This window comes from Terrapene carolina, unplaced genomic scaffold (genome assembly GCF_002925995.2).
Source record: "Terrapene carolina triunguis isolate 2854851 unplaced genomic scaffold, T_m_triunguis-2.0 Scaffold843, whole genome shotgun sequence".
Classification (NCBI taxonomy): Eukaryota; Metazoa; Chordata; order Testudines; family Emydidae; genus Terrapene; species Terrapene triunguis.
In genome coordinates this window covers 174,079-185,496 of record NW_020665194.1, presented here as the reverse complement: position 1 = coordinate 185,496, position 11,418 = coordinate 174,079, and the positions used below count along the sequence as shown (strand labels likewise).

General features: G+C 49.9%; 1 pseudogene; it reads right to left on the bottom strand.

The window, feature by feature from the left end:
- Positions 1-1,627: 1,627 nt before the first annotated feature.
- The window catches only part of LOC112103232, a 16,088-nt pseudogene continuing 6,297 nt past the window's right edge, over positions 1,628-11,418 (bottom strand).

Sequence of the window (11,418 nt, the reverse complement as noted above, 5' to 3'; positions counted from 1 at the left end):
TGCCTGAAGCAACAGCCACACACACCCCTCCGCCCCCCCTTCCCCACGTTCCAGCCTTTTCCCGGAGTGGCGCAGGGCAGGGCAGGCAGGCAGGGAGCCTGTCCTGCCCCCAGTACGCGTCGGGCCAGATCCTGCCTCCTGCAGCCGAACCCCCTGCCCTGAGCCCCCTGCTGCACCCTGCACCCCGACCCACTGCCCTGAAACCCCTGCCTCACCCCGCAACCCTCCTGCATCCCAACCCACTGCCCTGAGCCCGATGCCGCACCCCTCCTGCACCCCGACCCCCTGCCATACTCTACACCCCTCCTGCACCCTGACCCCCTGCCCTGAGCCCCATGCCGCACCCCTCTTGTACCCCAACCCACTGCCCTGATCCCCCTGCCGCACCCTGCACCCCTCCTGCATCCCAACCAGGGCCGGCTCTAGGTTTTTTGCTGCCCCAAACAAAAAAATTTTTGGCTGCCCCCCCGCCAGCCCTGGGCTCTCTCTCTCCCCCCCCAACTGCACCCTCCTGCCACCCCAGCCCTGGGTCACTGGTAACTCGCTCCCAGGGCGGGTCATTCAGCAGGAATTTTGGATGTGCACAGAACACAGACAGGATTGGTTCCCATATGGTTACAGAACTGCAGTAAAGTGGAACAATTTTCAGCTTGTGTGATTGGAGGATATCTGGATGCATATTATAAGACTGTCCTACATAAATGAGGAAAAGTTGAGGTGCCTTTATTATTCTTTTGTTCCATTCTTTGTTTCTATGGGGAATATCACTGTCTTCCTTTTAAACAAATAAAACTAAAAAAAAAAAGCAATGGCTGTTGAAAAGAGCAATTCCATCCTAATAACCACTGGGAAGCATTTCTTGCTCAATTTATTCTACTTTTTCTACAGCAAGTTACAGTGGATCAGTATATTTGATTTGGGGAAAATGAAGTAACAGCTGCCCAAACTGAGCTTGAGCACTCCTGAATTTTGAGGGTGTTCAAATCTGGAAGGCAGGTGCTAGATTCCGTTTCTGAATATTAGCTAAATCTGGAAAGGAAAAGTCAATTTCTGCTTCCATGGCTCAGAAGTGAAAATCCTCCTACGTGCCTGGTACTGTATCTAAAACTGCCCAGGTCCTCTAGCAGAGCCTCCCCTCCCTTACTTTTCATTTTAAATTCTTCTTTTGAAAATTCCAGCCTTTGCACCTCGTACACACACTAACAGTTGTATTTAAATATATATTAGCTGGTTGTGGCTAAATAACGACCAGCTAACATGATTTTAAACACCCCTGCACTGCCCTTCCAGCCTCTTCAGCCAGGCCTCCTCCTGCTCCCCCGCCCCCAGTTGAGGGGTCTCTCCCTGGCCCTCGGCTGGGTCCCTCCCACAGTGGCTCCCTCCTTCCTTGGTGGGACCCCCCCCCACTCCACACTGAGTTGGCCTCCCAGGAGCATAGAGACCCAGCCTAGAGCGCCTCACACAAAGCTCCACAGCCATAGAGCTGTGGCTAGAGCGTCACTCCCCCTTCAGCCCTGTCTGTACGGATTGGGGGAGGGGTAGACTGGGTGGCTCAGTCCTCCAGGGTCAAAAAGATCAGGAGGGTGGGGGCTAGAGGAGCCTGTTTCTCAGGGACAGACAGGGCACCTCAGGGGCACAATGTGAGCTGGCAGCCTGGGCCCCAGAGTCCTACCCGGAAGAACGGGCGGATTCTCTCCCCGGCGAAAGAGGCCGGCGGGAAAGTGAAGATCGGGTCCCCGCTACCCGCGTCAAAAAGTGCCACCTGCCCCGCTTCGTAGTCCAGATAAACCCCGACCCTGCGGGGTGCCCGGCTCAGGGACAAGCGGAAGCGCTGCTCAGGGGCAGTGAAAGCCACGCACTGATCCTCACAGCCCAGCACAGCCCAGATCCCCCGCTCAGGGTTAAAGCTGATCCGTCCCTTCCTGCTCACAGACTCTCTGGCCACCCCCACAGACCAGTGTCCCCTCCCCTCCACCTCCACCTCCAGCTCCACCTCCCAGTAATGTCTGCCCAAGGTGAATCCCTCACTGCCCAGCACACAGAGCTCAGTGTCAAATCTCTCAGGGTTGTTGGGCAGAGCCTTCCTTGTGTGTCCCCTTCTCACACTTCTCCAACCCGCAGACAGGACGAGTTCAGGATGGGCCGTGTCTGGATCCAGAGTCACATTCGCTGCAGAGAGAGAATCAGAACATTAGGGGCAGAGCTCAGCCCTGGGGGAGGATCTGGTCCTCTCAGTGACAGAACCTGCTTCAGCTGGGGACTGACTCAGGCAATCTCCCCCTCCAGGCTTTACCCAACTCTGAATGGGAGCAGCGCTGAGATCTCAGCAACATGCATGGGGGATTCACGCCCCTGACAGACAGAGTGAAAGGATCAGCTCTGCTGAGCCAGGCCCCCAAACCCAGAGTCTGATTCTCAGTTATTCCATCCTTGTGCTTGGGGGAAAGACAAGGGGGGTTAGAGGGAGGTGGGTTTAAGCCACCTTTGTCCTTCCTTTTATTATACCTGGCCCCTGGTGTAAGTTACAGGGGGCTCAGGGCTCCAAAGCAGAGCAGCCATAGCGCAGTGTATGCTGGCTGTGGCCCCCCCCAACCCACTCCTACAATAACGGCTGGGAGCAGAGTTGCTGTAGAGCCCCTGTGCCAACTTCACATGGACTGGGGGGGCGGGGGGTGGCTCCCTTGCACAAGAGCTATTTTCTGGGGACTGTTTCCAGGCATGTTAAGGCCCCTTTGCTCTGACAGAGCAGCATAAAAGGGCATGACAATCAGGCCCATGGAATCTTTCCCCATCTGCATCCACCTCTCCCCACAGATGTGATCTACATAGGCGCCAACTTTCCCTCTAGCTGGGGGGTGCTTGACCCCCCACTCCACCCCTTCCCCCAAGCCCCTGCCCTGCCTCTTCCCCCGAGCACACCCCATCCCTGCTTTTCCCTCCCTCCCTCCCGGAGCGTCCTGAACCCTGTAAAACAGCTGTTTGCTGCAGACGGGAGTCGCTGGCAGGGAGAGGGAGGAGTTGGTTAGCAGGGCTGCCGCGGGCGAGAGGCGCTAGGGGGAGGGGGTAAAGAGGGGAGCTTGCCTGTCGGTGGGGGCTGAGCAGCCACTTATTTTTCCTCATGGGTACTCTGGAGCTGAAGCCTATGATTAGAGATCCTGGCATCATAGGATTTCACGAAATCCAAAGTGCCCCTGTCCAACGATGCAAGTCTTCACAGCCCTGTCTCCTTGCAGAGCCCCCTCCCTCGCAATAGAAAAACTACTTTTATAGAGACATCACTGGTCCTCCATGACTCTGTGTAGCTGCGGTGTGGTTGAGAACACCGCACACTTCCTGAATGGCTGCTCGTCTTGTGCTGGTCTATCGGCGACTTTCCAAACTCCACACTGATGGCCCCAAGGCTCTGCAATGGCTAATACAGTATTGCCAACTTCAAGAGATCAAATCTCACTAGACTGGCCCAAAAATCATGACATTTTTTAGAAAAGGATCGTATTGTGGTTTTTAGGTCAGTCTCTTGATTTCTGAACTGCTCCAACCAATCCCCAGGGTGTGCGCATGTGACAACTAGTGTTACCCGCTCTCCCATGTACTGGATAAGGTGATTTTGGCTTCTGCTGCAGAATCTCTCACCACCACATCTGCCCGTCTCCTGCCTGGCTATTAATCTTGTCCTCCAGTCCCCCATCTGTTCAGTCCCCACCCAGCCCCCTCAATTCAGTCCTCTAGCCCCCATCATCACCACTCCATCAGTTCAGCACCCCTACACCACAGCCCTCAGTTCACCCTCCCAGCACTCACCCGATTTGCTCAGAAACCACTATCAATACCGTCTCCCCCAACCCATCAGCCCCCCTCCCCGACACTTCAGGGCCCCTGTAGCCCCCAAGCCATAATAAAGCCCTCCCAGCCTCACCTCTGCTCCTCCTAGGGTTTTTCACCCTCTCCAGGCCTGGGGGGCTACAGTGGGGTCCCCTCTCCTACTTCTGAGGCTGGCAGCGGAGCAGCTGCACTAGGGTGGCTGACAGCGGGAGCCCCTGCCATGCCCAGGGTGGCTGACCGGAGTGCTAAGTAAAATTAAGCCTCACTTTTAGAACTCTCAAATGTCAGGATTTTTTTCAGCCACAACTCTATCGCGAGATCATGAGTGAGGCTTAATTTACTCAGAAATCTCTCATGATCAGTTCGTGAGAGTTGGCATGTCTGCTAATATGTGATGCCTACCTAATCCCTTTTGACATTTTAAACATTTTTTTCTTTTGACTTGTACATTTCTATCTCTCTACTTTATATTTTTGTATGTTGAATTTTCCCATTCTTTATTGTACTACTTGTTTATTTGCTAATAATAAAACTATTGCCAGGGGACGTGATGTATGTGCATAATAGATGTGAAAATGAGGTGAGATGTTCCTCTCTGATTTCCCTAAAAGACTCATTTTTAACTCTTAGATCTCTACAGAGATACACTGCTCGCCCCCTCTCCTCCAACCCAGCACATCTGGTTAGCCCACCTACTATTTAAAAATTCTAAATTATAATAGAGAAAAGAATCTACTTTTCTGTTTTTAGGAAAGATCTGTGTAGCCCCCTGTAATATGGTGTTCAGCCCCTGTCAAATGCAAAATTGAAACAAAACCCTCAACTGTGGGGCTGCTGGTGAGCCACTATCTTTCACTTCATCCCAGAAATTACCTTTGTCCAACTGTTGTCTAGATGACAGCGTGTCTAGAGGAAGAAAATGGTGAAAAAGAGAAACATGACAAAATGACATTTAATGAATATATTCACATTGTTAAGATTCCAAAACCAAAGAAGAATGAAAAGAAAACAAACTGTATTAACTTGGTTAAGGTGGCTAAGTGCAATACAGATCAACATAAACCAGTGGTTCTCTACCTGCGGCCCAATCAGCACACAGCTGCAGCCCAGGTCGTATTAGATGCGGATCACATAACACATTGTGGGATGCATATGTGGCACACAATGGTAAATTGTTTGAGAACCACTGATACAAACCATTACACACATAACTAAAAAATAACCCCAAACATTAAAAACTGTGGTTACAGAAACATTTCTGAAATAACACAATTCCCATACAGACCAATACACAGAAATGTTTTCACTGATTAGCATCCAAACAACCTTAAATCTGCTTCTGTACCACTAGTACCCAACTCAGTACAACTGACTCATCCTTTCCGACAGACTTGGTGGTCTCATTGGATATGTCTACACTGCAATGTAAGCCCAGGGTTAGCAGAACTTGAGTTAGCAGATCCTGGGTTTGTTAATCTAGGGTTTGAGTGTCTACACTAATTTGTAACGCAGATTAGGAATTGTTGAACCTTGTGTCCCAATCTGGGGCTCCAGCATCTACACTCCATTATGTTGGCCCAACTTCAACCACTCATAGCCCGGACTTCCTAGCGCCCTGCCAAAATGTGGCTGCTCAAGCCCCTTGTTCGTGGTACAATGTGGAAAAACTTGACTGTCCGCCAAATCTGACTGTCCAGAAGACAAAGAAAGTTGGCCCGTGGGATTCTTCCAGTGGACTCCCAGAGCATGAGTCCAGTGGGGCTCCGTCTACACTGCAAAGCAATAGGGCTTGAACCCTGCATCCTGGCATGACTCAGGCTTGGACTGTCCACCCCTTTGGGGCCTGGGACCCTGGGTCTGAGCGCTGAGTTAGTGCGATTTGTGTGTAGACGGATGGGGGTTAGTCTTGAGCCCAAATTTGAACCCCACGCTTATACTGCAGTGTAGACAAACCCAGTATCTCCAGCTCAGAAGGATAAAAGATAGAGACTCTAAAGCAACAGAGGGACTAAGGGTGACAGAGGAGGACTTGCAGGGAAAACCCCCAAACAGACATACTTAAAAATCAGTGAATTCTGGAGGAAGCTCAGGCTAAGGTTAATGTTTATTGTTGATAAGAAAGGAAAAACCCCACAGCCTAACCCAGTTTGTACATGCTGCATTGAGACACAAATAGGGAATTCATAAGCTCCAAATGATTAGTTGACTATCAATTCACAATCATTTTCCCTGAGTGATTTTCCCACCTTGGTCAATTATCAGTGTAATAGATGTTACACAATTTTCCAGATGACTGTTTATTACCTTTGAATTTCTTCACTGTGGTCTCCAGAATTGCAGAGTTTTGAGAAGATTCCCAGATTCTCCATTGCAGTTCAGAAGAAAAGGCCACTGGGTTCTGAAACTTCTCCTTCTCACATCTGAAGAAGAGCAAACCCAGTGTTACTCGTGACGGAGTTCATTCATATTTGTTTTTTTCTAAAATGAAGTTTTATTCTAGTGAATGGTTGTAGCTCAGCAGACCCTGGAGGATTAAATGCTCTGTTGACCCATGAATGGGTACGCTACCAGCTGTGACACTGCCAGCTTCCCCTTCATTTTGATGAGCCAATACTTGAAAAATGCATCCAAGTGCAGAGGGACTTAGTGTGGGAGGATCCAGGTGGGGGTAAGAGAGTTCTCTGTGGGGCAATCTGGGTGCGGGTGGCTCAGTGGGGGGATCTGGATGCACAGAAGCTCATTGGAGGATTCCAGGTGCAGGGGCAATGGGACTCTGCAGAGGATCCAGATGCAGGTGTTTGGGGCTCAGTGGGGGGGTCTAGGTGCAGTGGAGGTGGGGTTCATTTGGATGGGGATCCAGGTGCAAGTGGTCGGGGCTCAGTGGGGAAGGTGTGTCTGGGGGGAGCTCATCGGGGTGGTACAGATGCAGGGGAGGTGGGACTTGTCAGGGTGAGGGTTGGATGGGCCTGCTTAACAGGGGAGCCCCAGCTTCTGCCAAGGGGGTGTTGCATGCTGGGCTTCAGCTTCCTTCCTGCCCCCGCTTCCCCCATCCCCTTCTTTTCCCCATCCCATGCCCCTTCCCCACTGCCCCATCTCCTCCTCATCCTACCCCCTTCCTTCCCCACTGCCTCTTTCCCCCTGCCCCTGCTTCCCCTATCCCCTTCTCTTCCCCATCCCATGCCCCTTCCCCACTGCTCCATCTCCTCCCCAGGCTTGGGGGGCAGGGGTAGACCGCCCCCCAGCACGAGCCGGCGGAGCGGAGCGGGTTGGGGCCAGGTCGCTCCACTTCTGCCGCCCAGTGATTGCAGGGCAGGCCAGACCCTGCAATCACGGGGCGGTGGGAAGTGGAGCGACCCGGCCTCAGCCCACTCAGCTCTTCTCCCCTGGCTCCCGGACTTTGGGGGGGGGGGAACCGCTCCCCAGCACTCACTGGTAGCATGGCTGGGAGCCGGCGGAGCGGAGCGGACTGGGGCCAGGTTGCTCCACTTCCCGCCACCCGGTGAGTGCAGGGTGGGCCCGACCCCTGCTGCAGTCCCCTGGGATGCGTAGTTCAGGGAAGGGGACTTGGGGGGGAAGGGGCAGAGTGGGGGCGGGGCTGAGCAGTGGTGGGAAGAGGTGGGGTGGGGGCGGAGCAGGGGCAGGGGCAGCTTTCCTGGCCAGCTCAGCCGGCCGGGGGATTGGGCTGGCCGGGGCTCCTTCTGACTCTGAGCCCAGCACCATGGTGCCACTGGCACTATGGTCAACCTGGTACTGGCGACAGGGACTGTCTATTACCATGTGTCTGTGCAGTGCCCAGCACGTTGGACACTGATTTTGCCGTGAGCCTCTAGGCCAGTGTTTCCCCATCAGGGCCTTTTCTTGCAGCCACAGCCTCCTGGGGTGGTGTGGGGGGGAGGGCAAAGTAGTGGCCCCTGTCCCAGGGCTGCCAGCAGCGGTTGGGCCCTGTCCCCCTCCAGAGACAAATGCTGGAGGTGCAGGCAGCTGGTGAATTCCCCACTTTCCCAGGGGGTAGGGGAGGCAGGCTCCGTCCATGCAGTGGCAGGCTCTGGTTCCAGGCTCCGGTCCCAGGCTCACCACCCCACCATCGGCCTGGGGCCCCACTGCCTTCGTGCCCACTTCCCCATCCAGGGTTTAACTTGCCAGGGCTGAGTAAGTTTGCTGTGAAATGTGACATTAACAAACATACAAATATCACTTTTCACAGCAGAAGACTTACCAGCTAGCAAGTCTTAGAGGAAAAAGAAGCGTAACCAAAAAAGCAAAAGAAACAACAAGAAAAAAGACAAGAACATGCAAAGCGCCTTATTTGTGTTTCTATTCTGTTTTAGGTCCAGTAAAGAACAGAGACAATTGTACATTATTTTTACTACTGAGTCTGGAAAAAACCCTACATAAATAAACAAGTTATTTGGACATGTGCATATTTATTTGTTTTTCCTAAAGTTAATCAAGTATTTTAGGAAAAATTGTCAGTGCGGCCACCAGCAAGAGTTGGTGGCTGCACTCTGAGGACATAAAAAAAAATCGTTTTGAGAACCCCTGCTCTAGGCACTGCCATAGTACTACTGATAATAGCACATTATAAACTCCTTAGAGCAGGGAACGTCTCTTCCATCATATCTGTTGCCACGCCCAGCACACTGATAGAGCTCATTGCATAATAAGAAACAATTAATAAACAGCTCATTGAATAGTCATCAGATGGCCCTGACTTTCCATCTCTACCCACCTAGGTGAAGTTTGGAGTCTATGACCTAGAAATGAAAAATGCATTGTCCATCCCCAATATCCATTCCACCAGCTACACTATGAATAAGTACCCTGTCTGTAGGTAAATCACTCTTTTCTCAGGCTGCTCTATTCTGGAATCTAGTCAAAATGACAACAGCCCCAAGATTAGATTTAATGGAGGGAGATTGGGAACCAACCCCACACTCTGCACTGCTGGCAGTGCTGGCTCCAGGCACCAGCCTAGCAAGAAGGTGCCTGGGGCGGCCAGTGAAGAGGGGGGCGGCACGTCTGGCCCTTGGGCGGCAATTTGGTGGCGGGGCCGTCATTCCCTCTGGGAGCGAAGGACCTGCCACCGGTAGAGCTGCCGCCGATCGCGATCGTGGTTTTTTTTTTTTTTTTTTTTTGCGTTGCTTGGGGCGGCAAAAATGCTAGAGCCGGCCCTGACTGCTGGACCATGGGGAGAAATGTCTTGTGTTCAAAATCACTTCTCTGCATTGTGGAGGGAGAAGGAGGAGTCACATACCTGCTCAAGGTGCCTGTGATGTCCTAGAGGAGAAAGATAAAAGGAAATTCAATCCCAAATTTCATACTAAGGATCCCTCCTGCTCTGGAGGGGACTCACTTTGTCTTCACAGTTTGAGGTTCAAAGTGAAATTATTTATTATTTATTAATGCAAACAAAAATATTAAATGTGTTGCCTTTGCTCTTTTGGAAAAGAGCTGTAAGTTCAGGATCTGGGCCCAGGAAGTTTGTTCGTGGAGGCACACTAGCTCTTTGTGTAATGACATTTGGATAACTAGCTGGCACATGGAATCAGAGGGCTCAGTCTTGTGATGTGTTGAACAAGGATCTTCCGAACACTCACAGGTGTGGGGAAGATCCCCTCCTGCAGACTCCAGTGGCTCCAGAGGGAGGGATGCCTCCATGCTGTGCTGCCCCATGCTGTAATTTTTTCCCCCACTCTCCCACAAGCATTCTGAAGGCCCGTCCTGTGGACTTCTTGACATAGACAGGAAGTTGAGGATGGGTGAGAACAATGGGTTTGGGGTACAGAGTGACTATCCTATACCCCAGGTTCAATGCAGGAGACCAGAGGAGTGAAGAATGCTGCCCACAGCAGGTACTGGTCGCAACAAAGAATTTGACCCTAGATATCAGCTAGAGAAGTCCAGGATGCTACGTTTTATTTCTCACCTTCTTTCTTTGCTACTTAAAGGCACTTTGTGAAAATTGAAATAATTAGAAAGCGTTTGGAATTGAATGACTACTTATACATTCAGGATACCACATGTAATGAACACCTTTCCTAACTAACTTCAGTTCTGGCAGAAAAAAATTACTACACCCTCAGAGCTCAGGTATCAATTTTATGGCCAATACTTTCCCTTTTTGTGGTAGGTAGGAAGAGTGGCAAAACCAGGCATAAAATGGAAACTCAGCTTCAATCTTAGCTATTTCCATAATTAAAGACAGGTTCCATCTTTTATCTTTTGGAGTTAGTGCTTGGAACATGGGAAATGCCGGACTGGATCAGACCTGGGGTCCATCTAGTCAGTATTCTGTCTCCAAAAATGGACAGTGCCAGATGCTTCAGAGGAATGTGTAAGATAATCTGCCCCCCACATTCTCATCCTGCTCTCTAACAGTTAGCAACTGGCTGAAGAAATGAAGCATGAGGTTTAATATCACTCTGGATATTCCATTATTCATATAAAGATCCGATCATTTTTTGAGTTCCACAGTCTAATTATTGATGGGTGAAAAAGCGTTCCTTGGCTCAGTTTTGAATTTGTAACCTTCTAATTTTGTTGAATTTCTCTTGCATTATAAGACAGGGAGAACAGAGTTTGGAGTTTGCTATTTTTGAAGGAGTCTTCTCCTATTAGAATTCAAAATAAGGTTTTGGGTTTTTTTCATTTAGGGCTCGATCCAATGCCCATTGTACTCAAGAAGTATATTTCCATTGACTTTAATGGGCATCGGATGAAGCCCTTAAGGAAAAATAATGCATATTTTAGCAATACTGTATGTTCTGATCATTCACTCCTACACTCCAAAACTGAAGGGCTAAGAGACTTTCTTTCCCTGTGAAAGGTTCTGGGGTGTTTCTAACACCATCTCACCTGCAGAAATACACTTGCTGACTGCTGGCACTTCTGTTCCATCTCACCGATCAGGGTACTGAAAGAGAATAGTTCCTCTGATACTTTGGCAACATACTCATCCCTCCTCTTTTCAATTTCCTTATTCAGCTCTTCCAGCTGGGCCAGCAGGAGTCACTCTTGTCTCTTCAGAAAGTGGCACAGTTGCTGAAATTCTGACACAATCTTCTGCTTCTCAGTTTGTAGCTGTTTCTGAAATGAAGAGATACAAACAGGGAAAGAAAAGATGAAGGACAGGAACACAGAGTCATGGCGCATTTTATAAAGCCTTATGTATGCACATGGGAGCATGTCATTGCAACCCCGTAGAATTTAACTTCTGATATTTTATGGAGAACATACTCTATGCTCAGTAGACAGATGATTTTCAAGAGTCCTAAATAGTGTTTATAATATGAATGTATATTCTATTATTAGAATATCCTGTTATCAGTGGCATCTGGAAAACCAGATCCTTTCTAGGACAGCAGGTGTGGGAACCAAAACTGGACAGGCAAAGAATATTTCTGGGGAGCAAATAATAGAACCCAAACTAAGAAGCACTAGACTTGAATTGGGGAACACTTACTCACCACAAAGTATACCTAGATGTTTAGGGCCACATTTCCTAAAACATGATTTAAAATCAGATCCCCAACAATTGCTCTGATGAGTTTTGAATGCACAGTTTAGGATATATACATTTTGTCACATCATAAATCT